Source organism: Lagenorhynchus albirostris, chromosome 21 (assembly GCF_949774975.1).
Source record: "Lagenorhynchus albirostris chromosome 21, mLagAlb1.1, whole genome shotgun sequence".
Taxonomy (NCBI): domain Eukaryota; kingdom Metazoa; phylum Chordata; class Mammalia; order Artiodactyla; family Delphinidae; genus Lagenorhynchus; species Lagenorhynchus albirostris.
Window position 1 is genome coordinate 28,627,363 of NC_083115.1, and position 18,298 is coordinate 28,645,660.

The 18,298-nt window shown below is 47.3% G+C and overlaps 1 protein-coding gene across 1 annotated transcript in view; it reads left to right on the forward strand.

Moving 5' to 3' along the window:
- The window catches only part of MCPH1 (microcephalin 1), a 226,189-nt gene extending 208,115 nt beyond the window's left edge, over positions 1-18,074 (forward strand). The window contains exon 14 of the mRNA XM_060136231.1: positions 17,847-18,074. The gene's annotated coding sequence lies outside the window, so the exon portion shown is untranslated. The remainder of the gene's footprint in view (positions 1-17,846) is intronic.
- The last annotated feature ends 224 nt before the right edge of the window (positions 18,075-18,298 follow it).

Genomic DNA, 18,298 nt, shown 5'->3' on the forward strand with positions numbered 1-18,298 from the left:
AGTTCTGGGAAGGGCCAGGGCTTTGGGGCCTGACCCCTCAATTCTGTGGTGTGTGATCTCAGGCAAAACAGAAGAAGCCAGCCTCCCTGAGCTGCGGGTCCCAAACACGGGAAATAGTTTGCCATGAGAATTCCACAGTGAAGGATGTGTACCTCCTTTTCCCCATATGGCTCAAAACTACCTGCGGAAACTAACACTCAAGGTGCGCTCTACCCAGGGGGAAAAGCAGAATCGCTAGTGAACTCTAACACCCACGTCCGGAGTAAATGAACCGTCAACACCCTCCCCTGTTTGGGGTTCAGGGTGGGGAGACGTCTGGGTCGGGGACGAATACCCGGGGGTCACTGAAGCTAGAAGCACAGGGTTGGCAGGGGGCGGTTCCCCTCAGCTTTGCTCTGTAAACAGTGTGGTCCCCCTTGACTGACTTCTGTGTGAAGAGGCTGGAAGGTTCTGAGCTAACCTGTTAAGGCAGTATAGCTTTTTTAATGACGGCACAAACGCAAAGGCCACATTTTATAAAGCAGAGCCAGTGGCTCTTTGGCCTTAACTGAGACCCTTCAGTAGTACTGATCCTCTACAACCAAGGGTTCAAACGAAGATCTCATGACAGAGGGAGATTTCTGCCTCCTTCCAGCTGCCTCCTTGTCATGTATGTACACATGCATCCACATACACATCTGCGTGATGATCATCTTACGCCGCCACTCACAGAGAAGAGTGGGAACTGCACCCCAGCTTCACCCAGACTCCTGGCCTGGCCTGTTACTTTGGAGGCTCCTTTAGTCCAGAGCTGTCAGTAAATTCCACTTGATCCTCCTTTCTTCCACGATCTCCTTTGGTAAACAAGCATCCTGGGCTCTGTGGGGAAAAGTTGCGCCTCACTGGAAAACTATACTTCATAGCCCACGCACCCCACACCATCCCCAGGTTATCTGCTTCCAGCTTTCATTGCCTTTGAGCTGTTTCACAACCCTAGGCCGTAAAGACCTACTGTCAGTGCACACGATTCTTGTCTGTGGGCTAGAAGTGAAATCTGTCTGGTGAAGGGAATATCCCCCTACCCCACGGAAAAGCCAATATTTTGGTCCATGTGCAACTTCATTTCAGTATTTCTAATCTATAAATGTGTTATCTGTTTCTCCTTTGAACCGGTGTAGCATCTGTCAGAGTTAAATAAAATGAACACATCTTAAATGTTCCTTTTACAGTGATATGAGTTATGATTTTTTTTAACTTGTCTTTCTTTTAATCATTTTTAGCCAGAACCTTCTAAGTCCACGTGGATAAACCTGGTTTCTGAGGTCACCTCAGAGGGAAACAATAACACACCACCCTCCACCACCCTGTAATAATGCCCACATGCCCCGCCCAGACTCCTTTTCCTGGCAGTTGGTGGCAGGTGTATGTGTGTCGAAAAGCTTGAAATGAAATTAGGGTTTAGAGCAAATGGCCATGAATTGTTGTACCAAAAGGCTTGCAGTGAAAGCAGGCCTGTCGGGGGGAAGCTGGATGGAGGTACGTGTCACAGGGCGTGTAGAGCTCCCTCGGCCGCTCTGTTAACCTGGGCTGCTCGCAGCCTCACAATTCTCATTGTTTACAACGTACCCGTGGGGACAGAATGATGCTTTGCTAGACAGGAAAGTTGACTGCCGCAGTCAGAACCCTTACGGCAACGTCAAGCAGTTTTATGATCGGTGCCTTCAGAGCAGAGCCTGGGCTCCAGGGTAAGGCTGCACTGGTACATCTGAGGCCCATCAGTCACGAGGACCCAGGAAGCAAAAGCACGGGGACTGAGGACAGTAAAGGGAGTATTGGGGGAGTATCCCATACTTAACTCATTTCAGTAAGCGGAAGGTTTTAACTAAAACTCAGCAGTAAGAAGAATCTGGTGTCCTATTATATTTATAAAAAACCTGCCAATCATCGCTGTTTCTGTGGCAATGAACTCCTCTACACACATGTCCTTACATACATCGGGGAGTGTATTTGGAGGATAAATTCCTAAATTTAATTTTAAGTAAACTAAATCTTGATTAAACTTCCCCAGAAATTATTTTACTTAGGCTCGGAAAGTCAGCACGCACCTAGTCTCAATTATTTTGAGTGAAGAATCAGATCCTTGTAATTCTTTACTTCCTCTGATTGCAAGCTGAATAAATAAATAAAGGGAAGCGTTTTCATTTATTGACTTTTGCAGTACGTGCTTTAAACTGAAGTCAGGGACTGCATCTCAATCAGCTTTGCTTCCTGGCACTTTGCACGTGCCTGGTAGAGAGTAAGTGTTCAATAAATATGGGCGGGAGAAGAAGGAAGCATCAACTTAGCTTCCGAAGGCTCATTCTCAACATGAGAAAGGCTCACTTACGTCCTTTCTGCTGGGTTAAAAACAGGTTTGAGTTACTGCTCTTCTGTGTACCAAGATACATCCTTGATCAAGAAAAACTGTATCCCAAGTATATGTGTGTTGTACAGAATTTAGAAAAATATACAGCAAACTCTCACCTCTGGGTAAGGGGCAGGGTCATGAGAACTGCAGCGTTCGGTTGCTTGGGCTTCTGCAAACAAAAACCTCAACGAAGAGTAGCTTAAAAATGAAGATTTTTTTTTTTTTTCCTGACATTAAAAGGACAAGAGGAGGACAGTTCCCAGTTTGGTCAGGCCAGTGGCTTAGAAGCATTTGTTACCTGGGATCCAGGGCTTCCCCTCTTCCCACTTGCTTGTTCTCAGGGTGTCCGGGGTCCTCGGGTGGCTTCAGGAATTCTGGGTGTCCTTTGTCGACAGGACAAAGTTGCTTATGTTAGTAGGTGAGGAAAAACTGCCCCCAGCAGGCTCACTCTCAGGTCCCACTGGCCGGGATGGGTCCAGCCCACGCTTGACCCTGTCCTTCGAAAGGGAAAGGGGATCCCTGTGGTTGGCTTGGACCCAGCCTGAGTCTTCCCCTTGGGCTGGGAAGGGACCCCTATCTTGAACACATGGCCCTGCAGACGTCAGCACCCAAAAAACCACCATGCCTTGCCGTTAAGGAGGAAAAGACAGGAGTGGATTTGAGTAACAGAAAGCCCAGGGACACTCAGCTTACTGTATTCCTTTCGGTATTGTTTCAGTTATCAACCTCTGCAGCTACTTTTTAGGACGTGTGACTACATCCAACTTTAGTAAGATTCTTGATCCCCAGCTTCAGGGCAGGGTGGCCCAGTGATTCACTGAGTTTACGGATGGTGGGTTTTTCCTTGCAGCTCGAGTCACGTTGAACCAAAGCAAATCTCTTCTGCCTCAGTGTCTTCATCTGCAAAAATTAAAGGAATGACTCTTTCCACTCCCTGCGTCTCAGGGATGTTGGGAGTAAGTGACAGCGTGAACGAAGGTACCCCACGGGGAGAATGGTCATTTGTCCTGTTAGGTACCCAAGTCGAAGGGAAGCTGTGAAATGTATCAAAGCTTACGGCAAAATTCAAGGCTGGGGTGAGAAAAGAGAACGAATCCACGGTCTTGTTTATCAAATCAGCTCCACTGATGTTGCAGTGGGGTCTTGGGGGGGTTTTTGTTGTTGCTGATGTCACTGTTACAGTAGGATCGTCTTCTTCAAAAGGAAAGGAGCATAAAAACCTAGTAGGGGGACAATTTCTTCTTTCTCAGACTTTGTGGGACTGGAGGACTGAGGAACACCTTCTTCGCTGCCTGCCCACCCCGGGGTCAGCCCCTCTCCCGTACTAGCCACCCACTGTCCTCTGGGTAACGGGCGCTCCCTCACCCGCCCCCCCGGGCCCCTCCTCTGAGAGGCACCCCTTCATCTCTTTTCCCACAGACCTCCCGTCAAAGTCCTTAATTTCTCTGAGCTGCTGATCTCAGATGTTCAGTTCTGTCCTCAGGGAAACATGCGGGTTAAAGCACTCAGATGTGGATGGCAGATAACCGTCAACATATCCCAGAGGGCATTTGCACATAGAGAGGTCTTTATGAACCTGGAGTTAGTGACATGAGCGTGTAGCACAGCGGGGCCTCCCCCACTGTGCCTCTGGCCAGCCGGCCGACGTGACTTTATCAGCACAGAAGGGCGGGCAGTTCAAGGCCCCCGTCTCGGAACCCCGTCCCATCATCTCCCCCCTCCATCAGGACGCACCCCTCCCCGACCTGGCCTAGCAGGGCACAGCTAGGACTTCTGCTCTGTGCTTTGCCATTTACACCCTTGACCCCATGAGGCTGGATTTACAGCCATTCGGGGCTGTGGCGTCACTTGCTCCGGGAACCCTGAGCCCGGGACGAAGGATGCTGTCCCGGTGCCGAGGGCACTTGTGTCCCGCAAGGCTCCTGCCTCCACATTCCTCTGGGTTACTCAGAATGCAGAGGCCGTTCTCCTCCCTCAGTTGAACAGTTGATTACTTTTCAATAATTTGGTTTAGAATTTGTAGTAATTCAAAGGCCTAAACATTTTTTTTTTTCCCTATAAATTTGTTTGCTTGGAGTTTTGCCTGTAGGCTGCTCCAGGAAACGTCACTGCTTATTATCCGTCGTTATCATTAAATGGCATCATCTCCCCTGGATCCTCAGAATTCACTGAGTGTGTGCAACCTCACCTTCAGTTTGTTCTTTTTCTGAAAAAGGACGTGAGCCTTGCAGTCGGCCTGTTGTGAACAATGAATTGGTTGGGAGTAACCCTCCCCCCGCCTTTGCCCACAGTTCTGCCGCCAGGAGCGCCTCTCGTCCACCAGGCGGTACCGGGGAGCCCTGTTTGCCGATCAGCCGACCGTGTTCATTACCCCGGCCGGTGGCCTGCTCAGAGCCAAGCTGGGGGAGCTGGTCGTGCTGTGCGGGGTTTGGGTCACGCACATCCCTCGCCAGGCCAGCATCTTCATCGGACCCGTCCCAAGAAAGAAGGCGGCGACAGTCACGTACCTGTCGGAAAGGTGGATCTTAGGTAGGAGCCCATGCACAAGACGACGCTGTGTCCTGGGGGGGGGGGGCTCGGGGGTAACAGGGAGGTGCCTTGTGATTGCAGTAGCCATTGGGGGTCCCCTTCAGAGCCTGGCCACTGGACCAGGTTTCAGAGGGGAGCCTCAGGCCCATGCCCCCTTGCACGCAGCCTGGGGGCCTCTGCCGGATATCTCAGTGTCCACGTATCTGCCTTAACAGAGTCCTGTAAAAAGAGAAAAACCCTCCTGTGACTTTCATCTGTTACAAGCCCACCTAGACATTCCTGCTTTTTACTGTCAGCCCAGGTGCAGTTCGCGGGGACAAAGGAAATCCTATTAGAATTGTGCCACTTGATCTCCCGGCTCGTGTGAAAGACCCAGTAGACCCCGAGCTGCCCCAGCCGTGAGGCCACGGCACCAGCCTGGCCGCCCCCAGCTCCTGGGCCCTCCCACTGCGTGACTGCCTCGCTCTGCGGCTGGGGTCTCGGCCAGCGCCGGCTGCCAGGACCCGCCACTGTCCCTCCCCCTCCCTTTCAGGCACTTGTCCTGATGCTCGTTTGTCCGCGTGCTCCAAGTGGTGCGTTTTAGCACAAAAGGACTGGGGCTTTTATTTCTAAAAGCAAGTGTCGTGTGAATGTGACGTGGGTGTCTGGCGTCGATTCTGCTACGTTGGGCAAAACACCCCCCTCGAGCCTGCAGGGGAGGAGGTAGTGCCAGATGAGCCCCGATTCCTGGGAGGCTGGAGGCTGACACCAGCAACAAGGGGCTTCGTCTGTTACCCCAGCTCTGGGGGCTGCAGGGGCACAGGGGAGGCAGACTCGGGCAGCGTATGTGATGTAGTCGAGCATGGTGGGGTGAACTTGGGGCTCCACTGGGTTTGGATGAACGTACTAGTCGGCCTGGCTGCGGTACGGCACCACAGACCACGGGGCTGAGACAGCAGGGAGGTATTCTCAGCCCTGGGGACCAGGCGTCTGAGATCAAAGTGTCCTCGGGGCTGCTTTCTCCGCGGCGTCGCTCCTGCTTGCAGGGGGCCGTCTCTCCCTGTGTCTTCACGTGGCCTTCCCTGCACGTCCCCATCTCCTCTTATAAGGACACCAGTCACTGGATTAGGGCCCACCCTCATGACCTCAATTTAAGTAGCTCTTTAAAGGCCCTTTTCCCAAACACAGCCCCATTCTGAGGTCCTGGGGGTTCGGGCTTCAACCTGTGGGCTTTGGGGGACATAGTTCAAGCCATGACATTGAACGAGCCCTGTTTCAGCACTTTTGGCCAAGATCCTTACGTCTTAAGTGTGCTCGCTCTCCCTCTCTGCCTAGGTTTCTTTTTCAGTCTTCCTTTTGCTTTCCTTGTCTCTAAATCCCAAACTTCTGGCTTTTCTCACCGCTTCCTAGACATTATCCTTTGACACATTAGCAGAGACCATGTTTGTCCAGGTTGCATTCATTTATAATAACCACATTTTATGAATATCTTTTAAGTGACTGTTGGTCAGCCTTTGATATATTTTTAAAGTATGACAATCAAAAGTCATTTTTTACTTTCTGGTGCAGAGTAATTTATTCTTTGCCTGGAAACTAATTTCAAAATACCTATGGTTTTAGCTACAGTCCAGAAGCCAAGAGAGGCTGTTTACTCTTTTCTAAATGCCAAGAATATAGCCCTCAAAACATCCAGTGTTCTGAAACAGAAGTTCTGGTTTTGGTTTTTAGAAAAGTGCATGTATCAAAATGACACCGACTAGAGACCAGAATTGTGCTTTAAAAAAGGAGCCTCAGGCTTCCCTGGCGGCGCAGTGGTTGAGAGTCCGCTCGCCGATGCAGGGGACACGGGTTCGTGCCCCGGTCTGGGAAGATCCCACATGCCGCGGAGCGGCTGGGCCCCTGAGCCATGGCCGCTGAGCCTGCGCGTCCGGAGCCTGTGCTCCGCAACGGGAGAGGCCACAACAGTGAGAGGCCCGCGTACCGCAAAAAAAGAAAAAAAAAAAAAAAGAGCCTCATTCAGCTAACAGAACTGTGCACAGGATTGATATCAACAGCCCACATCAACAACCAGTCTTTCCAAAGTCTGCAATCATGCGCCGTGCAGAGGGCCGAAGCCTAGGTCTGCACTCCTCTTATTTCCAGGTTGGGGACCGCAGCCGGCCCCTTCCTGGCCCTGGCGCACTTCTGTGCATGGATTGTGCACAAGTCAGCCTGGTTCCTCCTGGGGTTTGGCCACTTGACCCCCCGATGGTGGGTTTTCAGGAGGCGAATGTCTACCTGCTTGAAGCCCAGGGTGTAATTTCCACAGGGCCCTTTGGAGTTCTTTGAGTCTCAGAGCTGGAACTGCGGACCTAGGTTTTTGTTTCTTTCCCCTCCCATAATTCATGTCCTGTTTCTGATTTCTCATTGATCGTACCATCTACGTGTGCCCTGGGCACCTCCCAGGTACTGTGTGTCCTGGAATCCTCGGCTCTCGGCATGGTGAAGTCCTCACCTGTAACATCAGTCCCGAGGCCCCGTCTGCACTGGGTCCTCCCCAGCCTTGTCGCTTGAGTGTTAAATACTTGAAAAATACATGTTCTTTTAGTTTATATGCATCTCTTTCTGAACGGAAGTACGATACAATAGCTCCAGCTTTGTGCAGATGAAGGAGATTTCATTTTTCTGTCTCTACACATATGCACAGACCTACAAAACACACAATCTAGGGCATCACCTTTTCTGCCACTAGCTTATTCTCTGACCAGATGCAAGTCACCTGGGTCTCTCTGGACCTAATTTTACTTACCTCGTGTACAAGACCGAGTAGTAAACACGATGATCGGAGGAGACAACACGGGGGTGCAATATCTCTCCCATCTGCAGGGGGCAGCGTCCAGGACCGCCGGGCAACGGGACACACTGACACGTAAAAAATCGTTCCTGACCTTTTGCCAAAGCAGCATTGTCTCTCTTGGAGACTTTTATCCTTCCCATTAGCTTTCAGTACAGACACTTCCAGAGAATATTTTATTGTCAAAATGTGAAATTAAAATGACCAATAAAACCACTTTTAAATTAAAATTAAAACCATGTTAAAGCACCAGTTTAAAAGTCATTTTGTGATAACTTATGAAAAGCAGTACTCAGAATTTATCAACTAGAGTTGTTCCAACTAGAATATCAGGTGCTGTGTGAGGTCGAATCCCTGAGAGCTCATTATTTTATTCAAACTGTTTTTAAAATCTTGAACGTAGCTTGGTGTGCCCACTTTCAGATTTGTAATTTACCTTCCAAAATAAAGGTTCTAGGATTTTTTTTTTTTTTTTTTTTTTTTTTTTTTTGCGGTACGCGGGCCTCTCACTGCCGTGGCCTCTCCCGTTGCGGAGCACAGGCTCCGGACGCGCAGGCTCAGCGGCCACGGCTCACGGGCCCAGCCGCTCCGCGGCATGTGGGATCTTCCCGGACCGGGGCACGAACCCGTGTCCCCTGCATCGGCAGGCGGACTCTCAACCACCGCGCCACCAGGGAAGCCCAGGTTCTAGGATTTTTTAGTACCTTTACACTTATTCCTATATTTTATGGGGTCTTTGTTTTTGCAGACCTAATAGAGTCACAGGGGATAGACAAGGAGGAGACTTTTTTGGCCATTAGAAACTCCCCCTTGGCGGGGGCAGACGTAGACACTTTCCCCAGGACCTTTGACGTCCTAGCGCTGTAATCTGTCCGATAAAACTTTTATCCCTTCACTGTATCTTAAAAACGATGACCCAATGTTTTTGAATATTTTTTTAAAAACTGTTAAATGATCATCCTACCGCCTGGTGTTGCTGGCCTAGAACGGTGTGAACTTAAGAAGTCTCCCACTAGGGCTCCACACGTGAAACTTAAGCCACGTCTTACTCACTGGCTCCGAGCAGAAGCTCACACACACCGAGCTGCCTTCTGACGAAGCCACTGGACCCGTCCCGATTGTGTTCCCAAGTCATTCCCCAGAGTCTGTTTTCCCTGAAACAGCAGCATACTTAGGCCAAGATTCTTGATGAATCATTCACCCAGGAGGAGGAATGGGGATTTTTAAGAAAGACCACACTTGCGGCACTTGAATATGTATGAAAATACACGGGAAAACAAAAGTCAGATTTCCGGCAGCAGGAAGAAAAATGTCACCTTTACCTGATGTTGGTAAAGACGTATTATGTTTTGAAGCACTTTCCAGTACTCTGGTTTCCTCCGCACGCCCACAGAGTATAGTTCCCATCTTACACATTAAGAGACGAAGACCCTGGGGTCTGAGGTACCGCTGGCGTGGCGGGGCCCATGGGCATCCATGGCAGGTCAGCGGCCTGAGCTGTAACCACTTTTCACTCTTTTTATCCCCACTGGTCTTATCACTGCAGGTTGGTTTGGCCTTTCTCATAGGCACGTTTCCAGTCTCGGGCGCCCTTTTATTGTCTGGGCTACATTCAAGTGATAAAACATACATTTTATACTATTGTGGGAACATAATGTAATAGTCTCAACAGCCTTGCCAAAGAAAAAAAAGAAGTCTTGCCTCGGCATGACTTTCTTATAACTTATAAAAAAGCATTTGATTTGAATGTCTCCCCATGTCAGTGTCCTCAGGGAAAAATCACTGATAGCGCGTGGGCCTCGTGCACGCTGGCAGGATGGCCGTCTCCACTGAGGGCTGACACGAGACTGGCTCAGACCCACGCGCTCTGAACAGGGCGTTTGTTACAGCCCCAGGCCCTAGGGTCTCCTGACCATGGAGACACCATCAGGGATCCTAGGAGCATCTCGTCTGTGTTACAGGTTTGCGCTGTTGTTGCATGTTAGGTTTACGGTGTTCATCGCTAACTGCCTAAGTGATGGAGCTCGTGCTGTGGGCTGAGCTGGTCCCCACAGAGTCCTGTGCTGAAGTCCTAAATCCCACACCTTAGGCTGCGACTGTGTGTGGAGACAAGGCCCCTAAAGAGGTGACTAAAGCGGAATGAGGTCATAAGTGTGGCCCTGATCTATGTGGACCGATGACCTTATAAGGGGAAGAGACACTAGGGGTGTGCGCACAGAGGAAGGACCTCGTGAGGACAGAGAAGGAGCGAGGCCTCGGGAGAAACCCACCCGGCTGACGACCGTGAGAAAATAATGTCTGTTGTTCAAGCCACACGATGGGCAGTGTTTGGTGATGGCAGCCCTATCAGAGTGAAGCTGCTCGAAATGAATTCTGAGATGATCGACAGGAAACGACTCGTTTTGGAGATGAAGAGAGTGAGGAATCTGAATTCCTGGGCCAGAGCCACGTGGTGAATTGCAGACCCAGAGTTCCTGGTTGCCCACCTCCCAGCCGAGAGTCTGCGTTTGTAAAGAGTCAGATCTCGTGCAGCTCGGTCACCGCACCTTCTCCTCACTCGTGCACCCACCACCGCGGTGGTTCTCAAATTGCGCGGGACGGACCCCAACACCCCACAAGCTGGGCTGAGCTCAGCGTGTCCACGTCAAAGCACAGGCACAAGAAGCTTTCCCCGATTTGCAGGAAGAGGGAAAGTCAGCGGATTAAATTATCTCATTTTCCTTTTTGACTCAATTTTTCTTAAACTGTGGCACTTGAAGATGAATATGTAGCAAGAAGTTAATACAGAGGGATGTAGGAGAAAGAAAGACTAAAGAGAACATCAAACATTAACAAAATTGAAGCAAAGAGAAAAATCTGTTCTTTGGGTGGGGGGGAGAGGAAAACAAAATCAAAATTCTAGAAACAGTGAAAAAGAAGAGAGTCCAATGAACAAAACTAAGAATGAAATTGGGGCTACAACCACAGATACAGTAAGGATAGCTAAAAATCGTGAGCTCATGATGAATAACTTTATGCCAGTAAATTTAAAAATAGGCAAGATGGATAATTTCTAGAAAAATGTTACCAAAATCGATTCAAGAAATAGAAAATCTAAACAGTTTCAACCATTAAAAAAAAAATGAATTGTAATCTGAAGGATGCCTCACCACCTGACACGAAAGTCGCCTGCAGAGTGATGGCAGCAAGATGGCACACTGGGAAGCTCCAGGCCCTTGTCTCCCCACAGAAACGTGGAAGAAACAAGCAGAAGCCGTCAGAACCAACTTTTCAGGAGCTCCGGGAAAAACATCAAAGCTTTACGGCCACCAGGCAAACGCCCAACCAAGCAAAGCCATGTTTACAGCAGTAGGAAAGTCCTGTGCCATTTACTCACCCCGACAGTCTTGGTTTCCCAGTTCCCCTCCCTGAACAGAGACTTTATTTGCTCTCATCTGCCTGGGAGACCTGAAGGACTGACTCGCCCGTCTCTGTCTCAAGTGACTTGGACACATGCAAGAAAAAAGGTGACCACCGCTCTTAAAAGCTACTTGGAAATAATAGTGGTTAATATCCGAAAGCTATAAAGAACTCTTACAACTCAACAACGAAAAAACCTGAGTACAAAACGGGCAAAGGAGTTGATTAGACCTTTCTCCAGTGACGACATCAGCACATGAAAAGATGGTGGGCATCACTAATCATTAGAGAAATGCATATCAAAACCACAGCTATTATCAAAACAAACCGTGGAGAGAGTGGAATCTCGTGTACTGTCGGCAGGAATGTAAAACGTCAGTTCCTCAAAAAATTAAAAAACAAACAAACTACCCTATGACCTAGTAATTCCAATTCTAGATACATATCCAAAAGATTTGAAAGCAGGGACTCAAATATTTACACGCCCGTGTTTACAGCAGTATCGTTCACAACAGCTAAGAGGCAGAAGCAACCAAGTGTCCATTAACAGATGAATGGATAACAAAATGGGATACACACATACAGTAGAATACTATCCAGCCCTACAAAGGAAAGCTGTTCTTAAACCTGCAACATTAACGAACCTTGAAAACATTATGTTAAAGTGAAGCCAGTCACAAAAGGACAGGTACTGTATGATTCCACTTCTATGAGTTACCTAGAACAGGCAGATTCATCGAGAAATTATAACAGAGGGTAATCGCGTCTAAGGTGGGGGGAGGGGAATGGGGAGTTATTGCTTAATGGGCACAGAGATCGTGTTTGGGATTATGAGAAAGTTCTGGAAATGAGGAGCGGTCATGGTTGCACAGCATTGTGAATGTACTTAATGCCACTGAATTGTACACTTAAAATGGCTTAAATGGTAAATTTTAGGTTATGACTGTTTTACCACAAGAAAATCGTTTTTAAGACGCCTCCGCCTAGATAGTTTTAACAGTAAATTTTACCAAACATTACACATTACTGCATAGAAAAGCTATTCACCTCATTTTACGAGGCTAGCCCAAACTCGTTTGTGAATATAGATATTAAAATCCCAAATAGGGCTTCCCTGATGGCGCAGTGGTTGAGAGTCCGCCTGCCAATGCAGGGGACGCGGGTTCGTGCCCCGGTCCGGGAGGATCTCACATGCCGCGGAGCGGCTGGGCCCGTGAGCCACGGCCGCTGGGCCTGCGCGTCCGGAGCCTGTGCTCCGTGATGGGAGGGGCCCCAACGTTGAGAGAACCGCGTACCTCAGGAAAAAAAAAAAAAAAATCCCAAATAAAATATTTACAGATTAAATTTAGCAGTGTGTTAAGAAACATATAGTCAGGTAGAGTTTAACCAAAGAATGTAGAAATAAATATCATTCAATCTTTTTTCCTAATCCATTGATTTTTCTCAGTAGATGTTAAAAAGCATTAGAGAAAATGCAGTACCCACTTATGATAAAAACAAAAAACACTTCATCAGCTAGGAATAAGAGCACTTTCTTCACACAGTGAAGGGTATCTATAAAAAACCTACAACATATATTTAACAGTGAAAATCTTAGTTTAAGGTTTAAGTCAGGTACAAAATACATATGGCTATTAACCCTTGTGTCTCAGCAGCGTTCTAGAGTTCCTAGTCAAGGGGATAAAATAAGAAACACAAACGAAGGATCAGAATTAGAAAGGAAGGGAAAAATCATTTTATTTGCCTACGATATAGTTGTGTATCTAGAAAAATCTAAGAGAATCGTTGTAACCAATTCAGCAAGATTGGTCTTTATTTATGATCCACTTACTAAAATCATTAGTATTCCGATGCCCAGTAGTAAATGTAACAGAAATATAGTGAACTCAAAGCTAGCCCTGTCGTATCATTTCACTCATGTTTCTTGGGTGGAAAGGAAAAGTTGGCATGCTAGGAATAAACTAGATTGTCTTGTCTAAGACACAGTGCAAATTCGCGCTATACCCTTGGAAAAATATCAGATATGTGAACGTCTCCAGCCCAATATCAGAGCAGAAAAAAAATGCTGAGAACTGCTCTTTCCTTCAGATATTCCGCATGGCATCAGGTCATTCATTCACTTACACAGTATTTCTTGAGCATCTCTCAAAAGGGTACAGCCCTTTTCCCGTGGGACTTACATTCTAAAGATGGGCATTTCTTTTTAATCCGGACGGTGATAAATGCTATGAAGAAAACAGGGTATGAGTATGGAGAGAGACATTGAGGTGGGCTCCTTACCGAGGAGCTGTGTTTGAGCTGAGCTCTGAATGTGGTCCAGAGGGATGAGCTCATGTGGAGCTAAGGGAACAGTTAGGGTCAAGGATGAGAGGTGGGCAGAGGCAGTGGGTCTAGAGCACAGAGCGATGCGGGGGGAAGCAGCAGAGCCTGGACCAGACAAGGCCTGGGGGACAGTAGTTAGAGGTGTGGTTTTTGTTCTAAGAATAAATAGAAGTCAAAGGATTTTAAGAAGGGGAAATGGGCTCTAAGACATATTTTTAAATAGAAGCAGAGAGAGTGATCTTAGGCTCTTGCAGTGACTCAGGTGATAAGTGATGGTGGTTAGGACCAGGGTACTATCGATGGAGGTGGTGTGAAGCTGTTTAATATGTTAAATAAAAACTCTGGAGCCAATTGCACTTGCTGGCAGATTGGACACTGTGCTGTGTTAGGAAAGAGAATAGAAGATGAGTCCTGGACTTGGGTTCTAAGCCCCCGGGAGAACGGTAAGGATCCGTGAAGAAGCAGAGAAGGGACTGGTTTATTCAGAAGAGGAATCAACGTGCAGAGGGAGACAGACTTGCTCGGTGTGGGTCCAGAGAGAAGTACGGGCCGGGCCCAGCATCAGAAAGGACTTCAGGAACATTTGGCGTCTGCTGGGGGACCCTCGCTCTGCAGAGTAGTAGAGGTGACCCCTTATGCGTGGATATCTGGCTAAACAGATACTGAGGTTTCCCAGCCCTAAAATTCATAGCTCATTTTGGTAAGTCAAGATAAAGCTCCCAGCAGCACCCTGAGGGTCCCCAAACTCTGCACAAGGACCGTTAGCCACGTCCGGCTGTTGGCAATTGGAGTCTTAGTTCAATAAAGTGACTTGCCTGTCCCACTATTAAAAAAAAGAAAAAAAAAAAGCATTGGTGGCATGTTGATTCCACATCCCAAGCACACAGAATCATGGCCAGTGAACTTTAACGTGTGCAGATACGTGTGCCAAGACCCGCTGAATAACTGTGTTCAAAAAACAAACAAACCAAACCTGGGTTTTTTTCTTTCCAATTTAAATTTCATGGGAGCTGCTTGTGTACTATTTGTCTGCCTTTCTGCTGGCTGGGACGGGCATTGCTCTAACATCTGTCTTGTGGTCATGTTTTATGGGGTGTTTGAGGATCGTGCACCTGACATGACACTGGAATCTGGGGACGTGGCTGTCTTCAGATGCCAAATGAACTTGGATAGAAACCACTCTCCATGCGTGTGTTTACAGCAGGGAACTTGGAGCCGAGAGGGGCTCCCTGGACACAGCTGTCCTGGCTCTCAGCTATTACTCAGTCCTCAAGTGTTCTCCTGGTCCCACTCTGCACGGCACCGTGCGCAGGGGGTTAATTCCTCAGGCAGCACCATCGAAGAGGTGGGAGGGGCCAGCCACAGGCCTTTGTTGTAGCTTCTGTTTTATCTGAATTTAAAACGGGACCCTTCTCCAGCCAGTCTTTTTTCCCCACAACGATGGATGGATGGATGGATGGATGGATGGATGGTGTACAGTGACGCTTGATTTCATGGTCAAAGAATTCAAACAATAGAGAAATACATAAAGACCCAAAATCTTACTACCCTTCCCTAAAGTAACGACACTAAAGATTGAACTGTGTGTTTCAGATTTAACACGTATTTACATAGAAATAAATGTATATAAACATATGCATTGAGGGTTTGTTTTCTATAAAAGGAGGATCTATCGTTCATGAGTTTTTATCCCAACTCTGTGTTTAGAAGATCCTTCCATTTTAACACAAACAGTAACCTCATCCTTTTTAACCATTGGAGGTGCTGTGATTAATTTACACACTCCTTACAATTAGACATTTGGGGTTATTTCCACTGCTTCTGCTTCTATAAATTCTGTGTGTGTGTGTGTGTGTGTGTGTGTGTGTGTGTGTGTGTGTGTTGTAACTGGAATGATTTGAATTCAATTTTAAGAGACTGTGTTGAGCTATAATTAGTGTGGCCCAGTCCCAGGGGGAGTATTTCTGTAAAAGGGATTCGTAGAAGAGGAATTACTGAGCCCTAGGGTTGTGTGTACCTTAAACCTTGATCCACACAGCTGTACCAGCTTACAGTCTCACTAACAGTACCTGGATATTCCCGTTCCCCAGACCCTCACCGGTACCAGACTTTACCCATATTTTCAGTATTTGGTGATCTCATTACTTAACGTATATGCCGTAATTACTCAGTTACTCATGAGCACGAGTACCTAGAGGGGGGATTCATAGGTCATGAACGGCCAGTTCTCATCTCTTGCCTGTTTTTACATTGGGCTGTTTCTCTTTTCCACATTGTTTTACAGCATATTTGTATAGTATGAACTGTAACCTTTTGTGATAACTATAAGATCCTCTTTGTCTCTTATGTTTGTTTATGGTGTTTTCTATGGGTTTTAATTTTTTTTTTTTTTTTTTTTGTGGTATGCGGGCCTCTCACTGCTGTGGCCTCTCCCGTTGCGGAGCACAGGCTCCGGACGCGCAGGCTCAGCGGCCATGGCTCACGGGCCCAGCCGCTCTGCGGCATGTGGGATTCTTCCCGGACCGGGGCACGAACGCGTGTCCCCTGCATCAGCAGGCGGACTCCCAACCACTGCGCCACCAGGGAAGCCCTAATTTTTAATTATTATTCTGGATGGAATCAAATACCTCCGTTTCTCCACAGCACCTACACTGAGGTTTCACTTAGGAAGGTTTCCCTACCCTGAATTTTAAACTCATCTCCTGTCTCTATTAATACTTTCACAGTTTTTTAATGTTTAGAGCATTAATCCATCTGTAATGCAGTCATTGTGGGAATATAAGGGATCATCCCATCTCTTTAATAACTTAGCTATTCTCCACTGATTTTTAATGCCCCCTTGAATCAGCTCTTAAACTCCCACATATGCACGGGTGGGTTTCTGGAGTTTGTTCTCTTCCACTGATCTATTTATCTATTCTGTGCTAATTACCTGTTTTACTACCGTAATTTTATAGTATGTTTCACTATCTAGTATGTCAAATTCTCTCGCAGTCTTCTTCTTCAAAGTTGTCTTCCGGTGCATTTTTCCCCCATATAAACTTCAGAAGAAGCGTGTCAAGTTTTTTTTAAAACAAACATTTGGAATTTGGGGATTATATTGGATTTTTAGATTAATTAAGAAAAAGCATCATCCTTTTGGCAGTCTTCTCTGGCTTTCGAAAATGACATCCTGTCAGAAATCTAAATGTAAAAATTGAATCAACAGGTTTTTTAAAACCTGGAAGAAGATATGGCTGAATTATTTTATAACCAGGTATAGGGAAGGCTTTCTACCTGTGATTCAAAATCCAAATGCAATAAAAGATTGATGTGATTTGAATATATAAATAAACGTTTGCATAAGAAAAGGCAAAAGGCAAGCAACAAACAGCAAATATATGCAACACAAATCGTGAATAAAGGACTAATAACATTAAAATGTAAAGCATAATAATACCTGAGTGTTGTAGAGAGAGTTAAGTGGTATGCGGGGTATCAGTAATAACTGTTAAGGTTCTATTGTATGTATTAATTATAATTATATGATGTATATAATATATATAGCAAACATTAAGGATCCTCTGAGATGTAGCTACCAGGTCAGACCGCCTGTGTGGAAGTGCATTTGTAGTGGGAGGGCTGTGATTAAATTCTGGGGCACTGGCTTGAGCTATAACTAAGCTAAGCTATTTTTTTCATTTTATTCATAAAAGAAACCCATTTTTTCTGCTCTGTATCTCACAACCACCAAAGCTTTCCATGTCCCATTGCTCATCACCCTGACTTCTTAAGGTCCTCCAAATATACAGTCATTGTTCACCCTCTGGATAATACTACTAATGAATAAGTCAGTCAGTCAGCACTGACAGCCCACTGCACACCTCCCTCATTCTAGCAGCAGCAGAAGGGCCGGAAGCAGGCAGCCGTCCGGCATTAAGGGTAAGGGGCTGCCTGGGGCGGCTGCAGGCACAGCTGTGTGGCCCCTTCCCCTGCACCTGTGGCTCACCCTGCGCCAGGGCCCTTCATGGGATTTTCATTATTTATACTCTGCCTTGTACCAAAGAGTACTTGCTGTAGCTGAGATTAGAATTTGGATCTCCCACATCGTGGACTGGGCAGACTTTCCTGTCTACTAGAACGTTCTGCCATGAAGGGCATGCCCTGTGTGTGCTACATCTAATAGGATACGTGACGACTGAGCCTTTGAGATGTGGCTGGTGTGACTGAGGAACTGAATCACTGATGTGATTTTGCTTCATTTTAAATAGCCACATGTGCCACATGGACCTGTGGACGAACGGACCGTGCTGCCCAGGACCACTGACGATTTTACAGATGATTTGTGTATCTGTGGTGAGTCTGTCGTCTTACCACATGCTGGCCATTGTCAGTGCTAACCTGCTTCTCTTCCTCTAGATTCAGTCACTCAGCACAAGGTCTTTGCCTCAGAGCACCGCCCGCTGCTGCCGTGAAGGGGACACCGCTCGACCCATGGCTGCTGCTAACAGCCCGCCCCGGCGTCCTCGGACGCTCAAGCGAGGGGAGGGCTGGACGCAGGAAGGATGCCTTTCTCCACCGTCACGTCTGCCGCCCGTGTGTGTTGTGGTTTTCACGTGAAGAAAGCTCCTCTGTGTGGCTTTCTGATGCCTGGGTGTGTCTCAGGGGAGCACTGACCCGCCCTGTTGGGCCTTTTCTCTTAAAGCCAGTCTGTGTGTCCTAGTTATGATCATAATCGAGAGGCCCCAGAACCTCTGTCACTGAAGAGCCATACCGTTAAATAAAGGATGGAAGTTACATTGTTCTATTGCCGAGAACAAAGAGCCCCCTGAGCTTCTACGTTTCTTTATTAACGTATCATCTACCCGGTG